Source organism: Pipistrellus kuhlii, unplaced genomic scaffold, assembly GCF_014108245.1.
Source record: "Pipistrellus kuhlii isolate mPipKuh1 unplaced genomic scaffold, mPipKuh1.p scaffold_m20_p_13, whole genome shotgun sequence".
NCBI lineage: Eukaryota > Metazoa > Chordata > Mammalia > Chiroptera > Vespertilionidae > Pipistrellus > Pipistrellus kuhlii.
In genome coordinates this window covers 23,621,160-23,639,959 of record NW_023425438.1, presented here as the reverse complement: position 1 = coordinate 23,639,959, position 18,800 = coordinate 23,621,160, and positions in this window count along the sequence as shown.

Genomic DNA, 18,800 nt, shown 5'->3' with positions numbered 1-18,800 from the left:
CAGAGGATCTGGCCCACGAGCTGGGCATGTGCCCTGATGGGGAAACAGCCAGCAACCCTTCCATGCATGGCAGGACAGTCAGCCAACTGAGCCACAGTGACCAGGCCTAAGTAGTAACTGGCTTTCTATTCCTAGTTCTTTACAGAAAGCCCTGTAAATGAAATTGTAACACATGTAGCATGTTGAGCCTGATTTTCTTTATTAAAATAATACATTTACAATCCAACCAGATTGGAGTATTATCAAGTTATATTCCTGTATATGGTTGTATCACAGTTTTGCTATTCAGCATTTGAAAGATTTCTCAGATATTTGAAGACTCGGTGATGATGAAGATGCTAGCTACAAACTTTTGTTGTGTGTTGTGAAAATACAAGTTTGCATTTCTTACAAAACCAATGGGCCCTTGACTTTACAAAATATGCATGAGATTCCCTATTACTTTGTCTTCTTGTAAGGATGTGGTATTGTCAGTTATCTTAATTTTAGCCATTTACTATGTGGAGATTTTCCTCATGGAGTTTTACTTTGCATTTGTATAATGACTAATGATGTTGAGCTTCTTTTCATGGGCTTTTTTTGCCATCTGCTTTCTCTTTGGAGTAATATCTGTTTTGATAGCTTGGCCCATTTATGTGTTCTAACCTACTTGCATAAATATGCATTTTTTTCCAGTTGTTGGCTATTATTTTGGCTGGCTGAAGAATGAAGCTTTGAAAGTTATTTTCTCTCAGTTCTTTGAAGATAATGCCCCATTTTTTTGCATTAATTATGCTAGTAATTTTTTTTCTGATCCCAGTCTACTTATTTTTGAAGAATTTTTTTGTCTCTGAAATAGTTAAGGATTCTCCTTTTATTGCTGACATTTTCAAATGTCCCTGGTAAATATTCAGTGGTGTGTGTGTGTGTGTGTGTGTGTGTGTGTGTGTGTATGCGTGTGTGTAAGAAGGAAAGAGAAGGGGTGGGGGGAGAGGGAGAAGAGAGGGAGAGAGATCATGTGATCCTCATGACCATACTATTGTAAGTCCTTTCCATTTGGAAATATTCTTAGAGTGTTCTCCTTTTTTTCTTTAAAGTTTTTCTGTTCACTTGTAATTTCTCACTTTTTTAACTACTGGAATTCTTTATGTGTACGTAGAACTTCTGGAATTGGTCTCCATCCCTTGAGTATTATCTAATACCATTATACTAAACAGTTTTGGCATCCTTAGATCTTTTTACTTTTATCTTCTATTGTATTTCTATTTCATTACTATTTTCTTCTCAGGTAGATATTTTATTCCCAATGATACATATTAATTATTTTCTTGAAAACATTTTCCAAGCCAAGAGAAAATATGACCTACTTTCTCTGATCATATTTCCAAATACCTACTTTTATTTCAAAATGTGCGCGTGTGTGTTTGTGTGTGTGTGTTTTCACTGGTGATTTTACCACATATCTCTATCTATAGTTTAGTTTCTTGGTATCAACACTTGAGTTCTTCCTACTTTAAAAATTCAAACTGCCTTTTTTTATCTGATAGAAAAATTGCAGAATAGTATTCTTATTTTCTATATTTTACCTTAGAAAATTGTGGACTTTTTAATCCATGGAATTTAGAATTCTAGCTATATCATGTTCTTTTTAAACTAAATTTGAACAAGAAAATGTCGCCTCAAATTGACCTCAGTTCCAAAAGACAGAAACATCCAAGTAAATTCTATGGCTCCATATTTTCATCATTGTAAATCAATTCCCTCTATCCTTAAAAATTGTGTAGGCCTACCCTTTAATGAGACCCCATTCTTAAACAGAGGGAGAAGTTTTCCTGCATCTTCATAAATTATCTGAAGAGAATGAAACAGGCACAGGGAAAATACAATCCCAAGAGGATGAGAGAGTTAAACAAAATGATTTTGTTGAGTAAAGTTTCTAAAAATAGGGAAGATGCCAACAAGATCTCTTTGGTGCAGAGAGAGAACCAGGGGTTATTAAGATGAATGTGAAAATGAGGCTCAATTAGAAAACTGGGGGGGGGGGGGGGGGGGCTGTACAGAATTTTAGCTGAAATCCCAGGGCAGGCTGCCCTGGAATAAGGAGAAGCATGATAGAAAAGATAATTTCAACAGAACTGCTTAGCTAACAGACAGCTTTAAATGTGATGGATGTCTTTTAAAAAGGATTGTGATGAGATACATGAGAGGTAGCATACCGTAGTGGTTCGTTTGGGCATTGCTACTAGGAATTATGCGACCAGTGTGAATCTCAGTTCCATAAATTACTAGCTTCTTTGTGCTTCAGGTCCCTTGTGTATAAATGGTGTTAATGTTCACCACCTCCTTTTAGGATTTCTGTGAAGATTTGATGTGCTAATGCATTTGAAATACTTAGAGTAATGTCATCATAACCTTTAAAAATCAAACATTATAATACAGTAAACATTTAGAAAATCATACTAACATTTAATCATATTTAGGTGTCAGTGCACTAGGTTGATGATGGTTTTTCATTAATTCCTTCCTATGTTTTAGGCATGTTCCTAATCTAATTTAATTTAAAACAACCCTGTGAAGTATGTACTTTTACTCTTTTATTTGGTTAAGGAATTGAGATTTGGGATAGATTAGTGATTTTCCCAAGTTCATGAAGCTGGTAAGTCAAGAATTGGTGTTTGTTTGGATCCAAATCTCCAGGCTTGCCATTCATATCTTAATATGAAATGCGAATCTTTTGCATAGAATCTCAGGAGAGGTGGATGGTTACTAATAAGACGTTAACTGAGGGCTGTGTCTTTTAACTTTTAATTTATAAAATAATATACTTTCCTAATAGACAATGACATTTTAAGAATTCACTATTGAGAGATATTAAAAGAGAAAATGATTTTTGCCCTTGGATAGGCATTTTGTATATAAGTGAGGAAGCAGAGGAGATACATGTAAAAAGTTCCCAGAAAAATTCTGACACTCAGCTCTCTAACCCCTTTCTATCTATAATTTATTACTATAAATAAGTTTCATGAAGGAAGATAATATTTAATATTCCCATAACTAAGGGGTTTGAAAAGTGCCCATGAATCAGAATACGTAATCAGTCCCTGAAAATAAAGGAGGCATTTGCAATAAAGAATGGAAGATCTGTCTCCACATTCTCAATATGTTTTTTAAATGGAAGACTTTCATCACTTACATTTGTATGCACCAAGGCTGACTATATTTGCCAGGCAAAGTTGATTAATTTGCAGCATTAGAGGTAGCAGGAACAAAAAGACAGCAATAGTAGCCAGAACATATACTGAGAATTCAGCTCATTGGAAATGTATCATGTATGCTTCTCTATGCTATTTGTATTCTGATATAGATTATGAAGGCAAATTGTAATAAACACACATACAGCCACTCACAAAATGTTTTCTGTCACCCACACAGAGTTCACTTTCCTTCATTTATCACATATTCATGTATGACGATGCCTGGAATTCTACCATTATGCTGCCTTTTACTCTTTCTCTTTTAAATGTGGATTGAATCTTCTTTTCCAATATATGTATGTGTGCATCTCATATATATATATATATATATATATATATATATATACACATGTAGCATTTTATTATAAGTTAAATAATGAAAAAGACAAAATGTGTAATAATAAAATAATTTCCTCCTCCAATTCCAATGTTGTTAACTCTTCGATCTTATCAGTATCATTCTCTTTCCATACTAAGTCCAATTTATTACACACACAAACACATGCACTGTTTGCAAGTGAAATCCTAACATAACAAGATCCATATTTCCATATCATATATCTAACACAATGGCTTTGATAACATAATATTCACAATAGGGATGTATCATAATTTGTTTGGTCATTCCCATTATTAGGTACTCGTTTTTATATAGTCTTTCCTATTATATTGCTTCATTAAAAACGTTGGTACATGTATTGATAGGCTCTCATGTGTGTAATATATTGCAGCTATCGTTTCTTAAAATATACATTGATTTTATTGATTTTTTAATGTTCAAGTGCACGCTGGATTTATTGGGTCAGATTTCTTGTGTGATAATGTAGCATTAGCATGGATTTCCTTCTGTGGAATGATGAACAAGGCTGCAGCTGGCTGTGTTCAGAATACAGGCAAGAAGCAATCACAAAGGCCACATTCATGAATTAACATAAAATAATCCCCAGACTGGTTGGGCAGGTTTGTATATATCTAGGTAAAAATATACATCATATGTATAATATATACAAATGTATATTCATAGATTCAGAATTTAAATGTAGATTGATAGCTTTTAAATTAACATATTAGAATTTGCTCTTTTTTTAAAAAACATTTTTATTGATTTTTTACAGAGAGGGATAGAGAGTTAGAAACATCGATGAGAGAGAAACATTGATCAGCTGCCTCTTGCACACCCCCAAATGGGGATGTGCCTGCAACCAAGGTACATTCCCTTGACTGGAATTGAACCCAGGACCTTTGAGTCCGCAGGCTGACGCTCTATCCACTAATCCAAACCGGTTTGGGCTAGAATTTACTCTTAACAATATAAATTTGTGTAAGGTTGAATTATATATAATAAATTTATTATTTCTTTTAATATTTTACAAATTTAGAACCTAGGCTAATCCTTGTTTAGATAGAGATACATGATTCTCCAAAAGAGTGACTTAAAACTTATCAGTTGTATTAATTATGAAAACTACAAGTAGGAATTCCAGGATGATGCAGCAATTCAACGACCCAGTGCAGGAACCTAAGCTCCTTCCAACTTCCTGCTCTGCTTGTTGTGATGTGCCATGTCTATCTCCATGGGCAAACATGGCTACTGTGCTCCAATGTACTGGTCCCTTTTCCTGGGAAGAGAAAAGGAGACTGCAAAGAATGACATGTAGATGCCAGTAAATCTATTCTTTAAAAAAATGCTTTCTCAGAACTAAACCATGACTTCTCTTTATATTTCATTAGAAAGAATTGTCATACAGCTCTTATTTGGAAGGCATTTTGTGTGGAAACATTGCCATTAGTAGTTGAATGTGAAAGAATGAAATGAGAAAGGCCTGAAAGCTGTTTGCCTGAGGGGTATATGTGTATGTAATGTGTGGTATGGTGTGTGTGTGTGTGTGTGTGTGTGTGTGTGTGTGTTCTTTGAAAATATTTGGGTTAACTGTGAGAGCCAAACTTGGGTGTGATAGAACTTAATAGTCATGACAGTGCCTTTCACAGCATAGGTGTTCAATGAAGATGGATTAATTTATTGATAAATTTATTATGTCTAATAGAGCTTTATTTTGAAAGGAGGGTTAAAATATATTGACTTTTATCAATATGTCAAAAGTTATGTCAGTATTTCTACCAAATGCTAAAATGATTTGTTAACTACTCCCTCCATTATGAAGAATATATACAGAACTGAAGTGGCATGAAATGTATCCATTGCAGAGCATAGGTTGTAATGAAAAATTGTCCAAGCCTGGCCTAGCCTTAAGATTTTAATCTTGTGATCCTCTTCATATATCATACTCTAGTATGTGGACTAGATCCAGCACATTTGATTTAAAACTCCAGAAAAATAAATTGTCTTGTTAGTAAGCTTTCTAACTAGCTTTCTTCAGCAGACACATTTTTCTCTTCACAGATGTCATTATTCATGAACACTGAAGACAATGCTTATAATTTACAGAATTTCTAAGGTAATTCTTCACTGTATGCTCAAAAAAAAAAAATAGTGAACCTTTAGGAAATCATCTGGATAATTTGTAAAAGTAAAATAGCTTTATTTAATGGTCAATGATAATATGTTGTTTTGGCTCCAGTTATCTGAGAATGATAAATGACTGAATATGAGAACATATTATAATAATAAAAGTGTAATATGCTAATTCAACCGGATGGCCAAACAGTAGAACAACTGTGTGGATGACCTTCTGGACGAAGCTGGGGCTATGAGGGCTGAGGCAGCTGTCAAGGCTGCAAGGGCTAAGCCTCTTACATTGTTTTTGCGCAGCGGGTCTCTAGGGCAGTATATTTAAGATGATAGAATACTAGAATACAGTACTTGTATAGTGAGGGAAAGAGAATAGGAGTGAATGTAACCTTAATTGATTATTGATCTATCAAATGATACACTTCCAACAACGTATCTTTTTAAGGAAAAGTTTGGGGGGAAATTAAGAAATCTATTGAGTGACAGCTCAAATAATTTACTTTTTATACATTCTATCCTTGAAGCAAACAAAGATTTACAAACATTATAGGCTAAGGCTTTATTTTACAGAGATATAAGTAATCTGGTGGGAACTGGAGAGTAGTATAGATTCTGCAGAGGCATTTCCCAGTGAGTTATATAACAAAGACACACCTAAAATCAAGTGTAATTTGCCAAAAAGAAAGAAAATGTGTGTGTGTATGTGTGTGTGTGTGCACGTGTGTGTGTGTGTGTTTATAATCAATTCATTTATTTTTAGCATTAGAGATAAGAGCAAATATTATCCAGAAGTAACTGTGCCAAATTAGCCTGTTATTTTTTTTCTTTACTTCTTTCTGGCAAATTACACTTGATTTTAGGTGTGTCATATATATATATATATATATATATATCCAGTGAGTGGCTAATTTCCCTTCATAATTTCCATTCTCTTCTAAGATATAAATGCATGCTGAAAATTTATCATTATTAAAATTATAACTACATTAAATATATTTCTTCATATATTCAATAAAATTTGTGACATTGGCTTCATCATTTTTACCAGAAATATTGGTGTTTTTCTTTCAAGTTTTCTGAGCCCATATAACCTATTGAAATATGAGGGATTTGTCTTGTTATTGATTTATGGAAAGGCAGCTCAGATTTTCCATCTGCAATGCAACTTATTGCCTTTGTTTCATATACAATAAGATGTAAGTAATGTATACATGAAACATTTCAAAGAAATGAATAGCTAGTATCCCACTAAGCTTCGTCTTGTCATAATTTGTTTTGAGAAGGGTTACAAATGTTAGCAATAAGAATGCTAACTGTTTCTGTGTCCTCAGTAAAGTAGTCTAGTTTATCATACAGTATACAAGCAAAGTATCAGCAGAATGGAGAATGAGTGATCAAAATAAAATTCTTCCCATTTTAGAGCAAACATTTATCACTCTATGGTAAAACATTAGTTCACTATTCTTTAACAAATAAAACAGCATTCACAAGCAGTCTAAATTTAAATTTTCAAGTTGCAAGTGTAGACAATGACTTTTTAGCTTCCCTGTTTCACCAATATTTCTAGTAAAGTAGGTTAAAAAGTGTTAAATACTTAATAATCTCATGGATGTAGAATCAATCATACACTAATTTGGAAATACACACTTTCTAACAAGGGATCAGAATATATGATGTCAATGAGTCCCATACAAAAATATGATGAGTTTCGTATATATAATGGGATCCACTTATACTTCTAAACAGAGGGAAGGTTTGGTCAGTAAAAACAGCTTGTTGAGAGTAGACATATCTGTACTACAACTCAAATGCTCTGAAACATAAAAGTGAATGTAAGCATTTCCATTGACTCATCATGAGATGCTTTAAGTACTTTAATAACCTTATTATGCATATTGACCCATTGCTTTTATTTAACTAAAATCAATATAGATATTATATTATGACATAAAAGTCAGCTTCCTAGTGCACCTGACCTGCTGAAAGTCTCTGGTAACCCACAAAAGTATAAAAAATGCCAAAATATGAGATATTCTAAGAACTGTCATTGCATTCACGAAATAATAACTTGAGTTACAGTACTATTTCAAGCTCATTTGAAAGCAGTGGCATTTGAACCATTTTTGTTTCAACTACAAACCCCTCTTTGCTTGATGCATAAAATATTTAGGAAACATTGGTACATTATATTAAACTAAAAAGAATACAAAAAGGTATCTCTTATACCTGAAGGTAGCCACTACTGGTATTTAGATATATGTCTTATGGTTATCTTTATACCTTTTGTCAATTATTTGGTAAATGATAAACTTGTTAAAATAGTGTTTTCATAAATAACTCCTTGTATTTATCCTGTCAGATAAATAACTCAATGACAATTTATAAACTAATGCTTGCAAATTCTTTTCTTAAGAGTGAGTTGCACAGTGTCTGCTGTCTTCTCTCCTTGCACGAGTAGACAGTCACCATGGAACCTGAGTCTCCTCCAGTTCATGAGAGTTCTGTAACTGCACCCCCTCTTGGAGGAATTGCTCCTGCAGCTATACTTGTACTCATAGAATCTCACCAATAGTATCCAGGGTCAGAATTAGAGAATTCTTCAAAGCTTTATAAGAATCTCTTTCTTAATGATTTCAACACAAAATCAAGAGTGGGACAAAAAAGAGAGAAAGGGGTTGAAGCTTATACAAGTGTGTTAGTAGAGTTCTTTTTAATAATAGTTGTTGCACATGTTATCTCTTTGGCTTTCAAATATTATTATCACTCTTGAGCATCAGTTCCTTATACATTTCAGAATTCTTGTGATGATTCAAAGGATATTTAAAGCATGGGTCACTGTAAAATTTATTAATCTGTTGCAATTATTCTCATCAATTTCATATATTAGTAATATGATTATCAAGGAAATGCAATCAGAACCACCGTGAGATATCACCTCATACCTGTTAGAATGGCTGGTAACAAAAAGACAAGAGATGATAAGTGTTGGTGAAGAAGTGGAAAAAAGTGGACCCTTGTGCACTCTTGATGGAAATGTAAATTGGCTTAGCCACTCTGGAGTTTCCTATTTTTTTTAATATGTGACCCATCTCAGCTGGCATGGCTCAGATGTTGAGCATTGACTTATGAACCTGGATGTCACAGTCTGCTTCTCAATCAGGACATATGCCCAGGTTTCAGGCTCAATTCCCAGTGGGGGGCATGCAGAAGGTAGCTGATATATGATTTTTATCTCATTATTGATGTTTCTATCTCTCTCTCTCCCCTTCCCCCTTCCTCTCTGAAATCAGTAAAAATATCTATCTATATATAAAAGTCTAAGTTACCATTATGACCAAACAACTGTATTGATTGGATGACCAGCTGGTAGCTCTGATGTGCACTGACCCAGACCTTCCTGCTAGGGCTCTGACAGCCCCAAATCTGGTTCACCTGCACCCTAGAACCAGACAGGAGGGACGAGGGAGCTTGATTCCTTGTGGAATTGGCCATTGGTTAGCTTGCTGCTGGAACCATCCTCCTGCAGTCCCTCCCCCTGGCCAGCCAGTCCTCCCTCACCTACTCCCAATTGGCCCTGATCCCCAGCCAGGCTGAGGGACCCCACTCATGCATGAATTTGTGGACCGGGCCTCCAAATAATTACATATGTGATCCAGTGACCCCATTACTGGGCATATATCCAAGAGAAATAAAATCAGGATCTCAGAGTGATATTTGTACCTTTGTATTTATTATAGCATTATTAAAAAATAACCAAGTTAAGGAAACAACCTAAACTTTTAACTCTTAAGGAAAACTGGATTTAGGTTCCTTAGAAACCAATTCAATTTCTGATGTACCCTCATACCCAGGGTTTAATACTTTGAGGTTCTAGATAAAAGCCCAGAGGATTTACCTGCTCCCTTTCTGAGTTTGGTAGGCTCTAAAATTGTTTGTTGTCCAGTCTAGGAATTTATAGGAACTGTAAGCATCTGAATCTCTCAAGTACTAGAAAATGTCTCTAGAGGAATAATTACTCCCACAATTACACAGACAGTGCTATTTATTTGTTTATTATTTATTTATTTATTTATTTATATTTTTTTGTTAACCCTCACTTGAGGATATTTTTCCATTGAATTTTAAGGAGAGTGGAAGAGAGAGAGGAAGGCAGAAAGAAACATAGATGTCAGAGAAACCCATCAATTGTTTGCCTCCTCCACACACCCTGACCAGGGCCCAGACCAGGTAGGAACCTGCAACAAAGGTAAGTGCCTTGACCAGAATCAAACCTGGAACCATTTGGTCTGCAGGCTAATGCTCTATCCACTGAGCCAAAACAGTTAGGGCATACGAATTAAAAACTATGTTGGAAACATCTGTAAAATTGAAATAATTGTACATATCTAAAGATCCTGGCCTTCCAAAGGTAATATTAGTACCCTGAACATCACCATTCCCCCCCGCCCTTTCTTCTCCCCCCCCCCCACCCACCCCCGGCCAGGTTCTTGTCTCAGGATTACATGGGAATTTAAGAAATTTCTAAAATGGCAAGATATCCTAAGTATTTACATAGATGTAATACAACATCCTGAGAAGAGGGAATTTGAATATTTTATGAAATAGGACTGAATCAAAAAAAAAAAAAGTGTCTAATGGAAAAAAAACATTTGTTTTATCAAATTCCCTTAGCTCCAAGATTTAAAAACACACTCAAATACATTCACATAGAAACGAGTAATGTATTGTAGAATTTTGGACATCTCATGGAAATGCAATAGGAGTGCTACTGTACATCTGGGCCTCAAGAAAATCAGACCCAGAAAGGTTGGAGCCAGAGTTATCTCTGTAATTCTAGGAAGTGCATGGTCTCTCTTATCTCTCTTTCCCACTGTATGTAAGCCTTCTATTTTCTGTTCATCTCTTTCCCAGTAATTCTCCTCTATTTACTTGTACTTCTTGTTTTCTCTTATCGTTAGCTTTCTTATGAATTTGGAATACCTTTACAGCTCAAGGCCAAACTCTTTATTTCCATTCTGCTTGAATGCTTAACAAAGGCTAACTGCAGCCTCCGCTTTCAGTTCAAATTTTCAAGGGAAAGAAACCAATTGGTTCCCAACTAGGGAAATAATCCTGATCCTAAGTGAAGTGTTGGCTGTGGTCCTATCATTCTTACTAGAGTCATGGTAAACATTTGAGAAATTAGGAAACTATCACTATGGCTAAATGCTAAAGGTTCATGGGCACCTTTCTCTGTACCAGATAAGGATAACTTTTAGGATGAAAGAGAAAGGGATGTAATATCAGCTCATTGATTCTGAATTCTAGGCCAAGATAACAAGAGTCTGGCTTTGTCCTTGGCGAGTAGGTCAAGGTCACAAACTGTTGAGCCGCCCAAGTTTAATATGTCAGGGAATGTTTTATGCTTAAACAGCTGAGGTGTTTGGCTCTGTTCTTAATGTAATACCTGACTCTGTGGATGCAGTTCTCCTTAAGCTCTACAAGCTCACCACCAGGTTGATGTTATTGACCTGGCTCCAAGAGGAATTGAAATGTGCAACCCAGGGTTAGAGAATTTCAGTAAAAGTCTACAATATGTGTGACATTTACCAAAGTTATTGTTATAAAGCTGTTGAAATCCTTGTCCTGAGAAAACATCCTCGGAACCAGGCAGGAAGGATTCTTTCACTTAATATGAATCTTATGATGGACAGTTTTAATATACTATCTCATTTATTAATCACAGACACTCGTTATGATATTTATTATTATCTGCATTTAGGGACTAAGGATAGCAATTCTGGGCTTGAGTCCAGGTTCTCTTGCTCACCTTCCATGTTTCCTTGGGAAGATATTTAAACTCCATTAGTCTCAATTTTCTCCTCTGTAAAATGGTGGCGATGCTACCTCTAATATAGGTTTAATGGCAAGATTAAATGATAAAAGTAGTTAAAATTACTTGCATACAATAGACACTTAATTAAGCATTCCCTTGCCTTGTGCTCAATGATTTTAGACAATGCAAATTTAGTTATCTAATGAATCATTTATCATCATCTCTACTCTTGAGCTGTGTGGTTACTACTTTAATTGGGAAAATATTTCTGTAATTTTTTATGTATCTATATACTTGGGACCAGTGATATAAATTTGAGCACTAATTGTATTAACCTGCTTGCTATATTAAAGGAGCTACTTAGTCAAAGAAGGAGTAGCAAAGTCACATAAAATCATTTGGGTAAAGGTTCCATAGCGTCATTTTTTCCCAACATTTTACATTTATAAAGGTCAGCACTGTTTTCTCTCCATTTATCATTAGCTCTGAAGGGATTTGATTTGTCATACCCTAACTGAATTACTGCAATGTTGTAGATCCAGGATAATTCATGTGAGTTTAGATTATTTAAAACTTCTTTGTTAAGACATTCTGTTGGAACAGAAATATATCAACTCATTCTCATATCACAACATGTGTAAATATGATTACTAGAAGGCATGTGTCCCAGTTGATGATTTATTTTCTTCGTTGTACTTCATCTTCTCTGGGATCTTCATTTTGATTCAGCTTTGCACAGGAAACAGACTTTGCTTCAAGTTTTCCTATTGCCTTCAGGTCTTATTCCCAACTAATGACCTTTTATAAAGAATTTATTCACTCATGTATTTGGTATAAACATATGGGATGGTCTATTCCTTTGGGGAAATAAAGTATTTTATTTTAATCTGGAGGTTTAAGTGCTTGGGGAGTGTCAGGAGAAAATAAAATAAAATTAAATAAATAAATAAATAAATAAATAAATAAATAAATAAAAACTTCTGAGGTAGCCAGGGACAAATGACCAGGTTTGGCCCTAAAACATCTACATTTTAATCTGAAGGTGATGGGAGAGCAATGGAGGAGTTTGAGTTAGTGAGCTAACTTCTTGAGCAATCTTTATTTCTTAAGTGCCTCACATATATATTGTATATTTTGAACAGCTTTCCTGACCACAATGGAAATGATAAAGTAGGGAAAGATTTGGAGCTATTGCTGTACTTTTGTAGTCCTTAACTAAGGTTTAAAATAAGACCTTGACAAAGGGAATACCAAGAAAGGAAAAGATGTAAAGATAGAGAAAGAAAAATAAGGGGAAAGACTCAAAGTCAGAATTGCACCATAAAATCAATAGGAAAAAGAAAAACAGGACCAGGCTTGTCAGAGGGTAATTTCAGGTTTATGAAATAGTGTTCTTAACATTTTCTTCTTTTCCTCTGGTCTCTGGCCCAATTCCTTTACCCCCCCCCCCTTTTTTTAAATATTTTATAAAACAAATTTAATTGTGTGCTTAAGTGTGTGATATTAGACTTATTTAAAATATAAATATTAAACACTTAAAATATAAATTAAATATCAAATATATTTAAAATACAAATGTCTGGCAAGGGAAATATTCCGATGTGAATGAGTCTCAATAAAAATATAGATTTTTTTTACACTGCATATTTCCCAGAGTATACTTTGTCATGATGGAGAGATGGAGATTGGAAAGCTTAGATGGTGAGAAGACTGGATGCCTGTCCCAAATGGGAAGGAGAAAAGAAAGCAGGAAGGGCAGTATCAATTTTTCTGGTCATCCACTTCTATTACTTTTAGGTAAGGGAAGATATTTGTTCATCGTCTGGTAATATTGATCTTGATTTAGGGATTCTGAGGAAAGGTCCTTGTTAAAATTTTTTTTTCAAGTTTACTATCATTGTTTTAAATTACTAATCAATATATATTCCACTGGATAAAAGTATTGATTTTCAGGACTCTAGGTTGCCTATAATGGTAGTGCAGTCATAGAAAAAAAATATATGTGTGTGTATAGGTATAGCTATAGATTTTTATAATTTTGCCTTTTCTAGTATTATATATATATATATATATATATATATATATATATATATATATATATATATGTTTTTTTTTTCTCCCTCATTTCACCCAAAATATAATGATTGTTTTAACTAGGATAGTGTAATATACATGGAGAAGATTGCAGGAGTTTGATAATATTTTGGAGTTAGAGTCCATAGAACATTCAAATAATGAAAATGTATGGATTTTGGGAAAAAGGGGAAGTTAAAAATAGCTTACATTGTCACTGGTGGTTTTTTAAAAGGATGATTTCATGAAGGTGGTAGAAATTAGTAGGTTGTGGGGATAACTGGATATTGGGGGAAATAGTGACAGTGAGTACAGAAAACACTGTGAGGAGTTTTACTGCAAGAGAACTGAGAGATTAGATAGTTGCTGGAAAAAAATAAAGGATCTTGGAAGGTTTTATTTTGCATATTCATATAAACAATCCAATAGAGAGAAAGTTGATTGAGGAATGTTGAGCAAAGATGAAAAATGTTGAAGTTGCATGAGAAGGAATTATTGAAAATATATATATATATGTGCTTGAATGTTTTTTACATTTTATCTTTTGATTGAACTTCTTGGGGATATTGCTTAATAAAATTATATAGATTTCAAGTGTATAATTCCATGATGCATCATGTCTATATTGACTGTGCAACCACAGTCACATCTTCTCTCTCTATATATTTTACCCTTTACTATCCTCCACTTCCCTTCCTTCTGTTAACCACCATGTGATTGTCTGTGTGTATGAGTTTAGTGTGTTTTTCGTACTTGTTTGTTTGTTGCTTTCAGTTTTATAGCCCTCATATGAGGGCAAGGAACTTACATGGTTCTTGATATTTTTCTGTCTGACTTATTTTGCTTAGCATGATATTCTCAAGATTCGTATATGTTACTGTAAGTGGCAATATTTCAATTTTTGTTATGGTTCAGTAGTATTCCATTGTATATATAGAATGAGGCACAATAGGTTTACAGTTGTGAGTATGTGAAGCACAGGGTTTATTCTTTTACTATTATTATTTATTAATTATTGTTTCCATATGAGTAATTATAAACCTACTTTAGCCTCGCCCTAAATGTACCACATCTTCTTTCTCCAATCATCTATCAAAGGACATTTTGGCTGTAGTTGAATTTTTTTAAAAAAATGACAAATTTTATAATGTTTCAAAGAAAAATTATCATGGTATATAACAATTCTACTGTGACGAAGTCAGTTGTGCTTTTTAAACCCACTAAGGCCATGGTCAGAAAACTGTGGCTCGTGAGCCAAATGCAAATCTTTGGTCCTTTGAGTGTGGCAATTCCACAAAATACCACAGCCTGGGTGAGTCTACTTTGTAGAAGTGGCATTAGAAGAAGTTTAACTTTTAAAAAATTTGGCTCTCAAAAGAAATTTCAATCATTGTACTGTTGATATTTAGCTCTGTTGACTAATGAGTTTGCTGACCACTGCCTAGGAGCTCAAGCTGGAAAGTCATTTGTGAATCTATTCTCTCCTGTCTACTCCAATATTTTTAATTATTCCTACCTTTATCACTCTCTACGTAATATTTTCATTCAATATTACTGAATTTTTAGTTTCAATGTATAACTATAAAATTATTGGTTCATCTTTTTATAGTTTTTTTGTGAAAAAGTTAAGGAAAATTATGCATTGGTATAAACCAAAGTTTTATTTATTTATTTGTTTATTTGTTTATTTATTGTTCTTAGGGTCTGGGAAAGAGAATCAAACAGTAGCTCTTCAGGGAACAGTCCTAATACATACCTAACTACAGTTGAAAAAAAAATTGTAGTATTTGCACTTAATAATGTGGTGTTCTTTATAGTAGATAACCACAGTATTTGAGTGGGAGTTTGAACTGAATTCATTGCTGATGCTAGTTTAGACAGTAATACAGAATTGCCTGAGGCGATATTTGCAGCTGGTTTCAAGGGCAATGTGAACTACAGAAATACTCTCTATTACCATAAACAGAACTTGGAGGTCTTGGTACTGAGATACAGTTATTGTGTTGTAATCTAAATGATAAATGCACTTGGATTACACATCTTTCAGCATAAACTGGTGTGGATTTCTCTTGGGTGTTGTTTATGGTATAATTCCTTGATGTGTGCATTTGTGGTATATTAGGGTCATAGTCATCTGTGGCTGTTGATAGAACTGTGTGCATTTTAAATGTGATTGCCTTACATTTGTAATTCTATATGCTTTGTGGCTCTAAGGCAGTTTTTGTTTTTAAATTCAAACTCTAGATCTATCATATGTATTTAATCTGTGTGTTTAATTAGAAGTTTTATTTGACTTAATTTCATTGTATTTGATACTGTATGGATATAACACAAGGTTTAACAAAAGCACTCTTTTATTTGAATTAAGGCATGTACTCATGGCTTTGAACTTTAGAAGCTAGCTGAAGACTTAGTTCTTTCTCTTTTGGCTATAAACCAATTAAAAATGTCATTCCTTATTTGAATAGAACTATGAATAATGTAAAATGTAATTTATAACAACAAAATACAAAATTTTCAAGACCTTTTTTTAAATGTCAAATCTACCAGATATTTTAGCTTTATTAGAATTATCTTAGAAATAATTCTGAGGTAGTTAAAACAATTTAAATATCATCCCCTTCTGCAATATGTGATTAAATCTCTAGAAAATTTTTCCAATGTAAAATTCTATTGATGCAAATATTTGCATGTATAAAGCCATCATTAGCCACTAGCTATGTATAACAATAATCAGATCCTGTGTAAATTTAGTTAATTGCAGCCTATTGAGGGTTAAGTTTTTGGCAGACCAATATTCTATTATTTTTATTACTTAGAGGTTGGGGAATGTATAAAAAATGGTTAAAATATTTATAAATAATTGGAGAAATATATCTAGCCTCCAGTCAAAAAGTCACTATCTTATATAGAGCTGTCCATGGCAAAACATTATAGGAACAATAAAATGGCTGGGATTTATCCATCTATTTATTCATTCAGAACAAATACTATCAATTCAGTGACTAATATTTTCACATACACTTCTAGGGAGGGGAATACCATAGTGAATAGTATAGACTTCTTTGTCATCTAGGAGTTTACATCCTAGTGGGAAGATAGACAATAAATAAATAAATTTATACTATGTCAAGCAGCTGCAGGTAACCAAAACCACAGGGGAGAAAACATAGGTATTGTGGGGGAAGGGGAATTGCTATTTTATAAGGTTAATTAAGAAAGACTTAAGTGATAAGGGAAGGGAAAATTCATGCAGATATTTTGGAGAAAAATGAAATGCAGAGGCTCTGAATTGGCAGTTTTGGCATATTTTGACTTATTTGAGAAGTGAAGCAAGGCCCATATGACTGGACTGGAATAGAAAAGAAAACAGTTGCTTTGTCAAGAATAATTGTGTAAGGGGCAAACAATGGACACAAATAAAGTGTTTAAGAGGTTAATTATAACTCATACAATTATGAGTTATAATTCACACAAGAGATGATGTTAGCTGTTTTTAGATCTGTTGAAGATAAAGCTAACATATTTAAAGATGCTCAGACATGAGGTATGAAAGAAGGAGGGGAGAAAAATGATGATAGATTTTTAAACTACCTAAGTAGAAAACTAGAGTTGCCATTTTCAGGGAGGCAAAATAGGAAAAGGAGGCTATACAGGAAAAGCAGGTGTTCATTTCTGAATATGTTGAGTTTGAGATGTTTATTAGACATTTAAATGAAGATGTTGAGTAGACAACTGGAGATATAACATTATGACATTCATGGGAAGGTTCCAAATTACAGATGTTAATTTGGGAAGTATCAGCATTTATAGGTGGTGTTTAATGGTTAAAGACTGGAAGATATTATGAGACTCAGTTTTATAGAGTAGTTGAAGATTGAACCCAGGGGCACTTCTTCTAGAATTTGAGATGTTTTAAAGAAAAAAATAACCAGAAAAGAGAAATGTAAAATGTGGCTAATATGGTGAAACAAGTATGTGAAGCATACTCAAATAATCAATCATGTGAAACTCAGCTTATAGATCAATTAAATGAATATTGACTATTGATCATTGAAGTTGGTTAAACAAAATTTATTAGGAATCTTGACTAGAAGATAGTAGAGGGGAAAGAAGGATTCAGAGTCTGAATCATTCACTTTTTTGCTATAAAAACTGGTAATTACAAATATACTATTGTGTTAAAATATATATATATATATATATATATATATATAGAGAGAGAGAGAGAGAGAGAGAGAGAGATTTTATTCAATTACTGTACCTAAAACCAATTTATGATGAATCTGACAATAATAAAACAATACAAGTTTATAGAATATCATGCAGAAATTAATATTTTAATCTTACCAAGGTAGTTTTAGACACATTATATAATCTTTTCCCTAATTATCCCTACTCCATTCATTTTCTAGCTAAGATGTACCATGATTTAAGTAAATCGACATGTTGTTTTGTGAAGATTAAAAAAAGTAGTGCACTATCCCACTACCCAATCTTATAGTGTTTGCCTAAGGTTAAACTTGATCAATAGAAAATTTTCCCTCTCATACGTTCCCCATCTTCAAGCTAGCACATGTTCAATAAAAATAACTATTAACACAGCCCTCGTCAAAAAACAAAGGTATCACTGAAATATTAGAAGCCTTTGATGCACTGGGAATAACAACAATTATCTTTAGATCCAACTGCAGACTGCAATAATACAAACTCCCACACTAAAACCATCACATAAATAAAGTTGAGATCATCTGCAGGCATGGCTGTAATTGACCTCACCATCTGTGGTCCAATACAGCATGTCCAGTTTTCCAAAGAACAGCATAAGGAAAATTAAAAAGTAGTAACTTTATAATCAAGAAAACTATCAAACACTACTTTAACCAAGTGATTGAGGTTAACACCATGAGTGATTGTGGGACGCGGCTACCGTGTCTGGACATGTTCAAGCCTTGGACTGATGAGAGGGCACAGTCCTCTCGTGGCCACTTGCAAGTCCCAGCTTGGAGGACAGAGCCTTCCCAGCACAATTATAGCCAACAGCCGTAGTGGTGAGCTTGAACCTATGGTCCAAACACTTGTCCCCATGTGCCTAAGTGATATAGGATGCAAGTAAACAAAGCTTGATCTGGTGCGTGCAATTGAGTAGGATCAAAACTCACGAGAATGTTGTAAACATTTTGACCACGCCCTTACTTTGCCTGGTGGC